Source organism: Egretta garzetta, unplaced genomic scaffold (assembly GCF_000687185.1).
Source record: "Egretta garzetta isolate BGI_Z169 unplaced genomic scaffold, ASM68718v1 scaffold425, whole genome shotgun sequence".
Lineage (NCBI taxonomy): Eukaryota > Metazoa > Chordata > Aves > Pelecaniformes > Ardeidae > Egretta > Egretta garzetta.
Genome location: NW_009259796.1, coordinates 4,404,037 through 4,405,955, shown reverse-complemented (window position 1 = coordinate 4,405,955; position 1,919 = coordinate 4,404,037).

Here is a 1,919-nt window from a genome sequence, read left to right as displayed (position 1 = left end):
CAGCCCTTGAAGATCTGCCAAATTCCTGGAATAGCTTTCCCCGGGGAGGGCGGCGGGAGGGAGGTGTTGCGCCTTGTTTACAGTCAGAAATCTCACATCCGAGAGGGCCCCCCCGCCGTTTTCTCCATTAAAGTCACTCCATCGTGCTGTCGTGTCCGAGAGGTTTGCACTGTTGTGAATTTTTTTTTTTATTATTATTTTTAAGTTAGACCCTTTTTTTGGGCCCCAGTCCTGTCCCCGGTCTCAATGCTCTAGATCTTTTGCTGTGCAAAAGAAGACTCTACTTGTGGCTGTTCACCTGTACATAGGGAAATGTATGCAAATACATTTTGTTATTTTTAAGAACACCACCATTACGATCTCCTCTGTTTGCACATACGTGAAGAAAATAAAGATGACAGTAATTTAAAAGAAACCGGGGTCGCTGTGGCGATTTGGCCTCTCTGTGTGTGCGTTCCTGGAAGGAGATGGCGGCGGGGTGGGGTGGAGATCCCATGGGATGTGTTGTGGCTGCGGGAGGGTAGCAGGCAGAAAGGCCCTTGCAAGCTCCGAGCAGGATTCCTGAGCCAGCTGGAAATCTTAGACTGTGGGGAAACACATGGGGCACTTAAGGTCTCTTATAAAAGATACAAGGATGAGATTTTTCTCCCTGCAGCCTCTAACAATGGGTGCAGGAACGTGCGAGAAGCCTCGTGTTGGGGCTCTGGCTGGATCAGGGGCTTGAGAAATGTAACTGCAGTTCCGAGGCTGCCATGAGGCTCGTGTGGGGCGAGCTGCCCCTTGCCTGCCAGCACGCTCGTGGGTGCTGGGAGCGCCACGCAGCCCTCGCGGGGTTTGCAGTTGGGTGCCGCCACTGCAGATGATCCCTCACCGCTTGCAGCCCCAGCCCGAGACAATTTCATAACCTCACCCAGGGTAAGCAGCGAAGTTGATTAGCCACGGGACTGCTGCGGTATTTTTAGCTGTAAATCTGTTTGTAAGTGGCAGGCTCCCAGGGCAGTAGAGATGTTCCGGTTTCATTTGTCCCCGAGTGGAGGTATCAATTAAGAGATAATTAATCTGGCATTTCTGATATCTGAATGTTTTCCACTGTGCCTGTGCTGCAATCGGGCGAGTTGCAGGAATGTCAATGAAAAGCCCAACCAGCTGCAGGGGCCAGGCCGCACTCCTTGTGCAAGCAGCCACCCTCCAAACTTGTAAATATCTCATTAAAACAGATTGCAAAATCTGCCACCGCACGGGCAACAAGTTTTTACCATTGCCTCAGCGTGAGTCAGTCCGAGGCGGGAGGCACGCCGGGGTGGTTTGCACGGGAAGGGGTAATGGCGAGATGGAGGAGACCCCTCAGAGCGGGCACCTCCTTGCCCAGGTCACACTCAGCCCACGACGGGCAGCGAGATGCAGCAGCTGACAGTGGCCACGGCTGGATTTGAGCATGCACGGGCTGGCACTGCTGAGACACGCTTCGCAAAAGGGAAAGCGCATCTGGCAGCTTTTTCTCAGGCAAAGCTCCTCTCGCCTTTCCCAGGGAGGGAAGGGGCAAGCAATGAGTGGGGAATGAAACCCAGTGCTTGCGCCAGGGGCTGTGAGGCTGCCTTGCTTGTGGCGGGGGACCTCAGTGCCCTGCAGATCACAGTGCCCCACCTCTGCACCCTGGGCTCTCTGTCACTGCCTGCTCTCTCCTGGGGTGGGGGGAGTAGGCAGCGCTTGGAGAAGGGCAGTGACAGGCACCCCCGGAGAAAGGCAGTGACACAGCACCCCAAGAGCCCGGCACACCAGGGAATGCACGGGCTGGTTTGAGCGAGCCACAGTTGCTGAATGACCAGGTGGTGTTTGCTTTTACATCCTTTGTGTGTGCTTAAAGGTGGTTAATGGCATTAGCTCAGTCAATGCCTTTCCTCTCTCCAGAAGAGCCATCA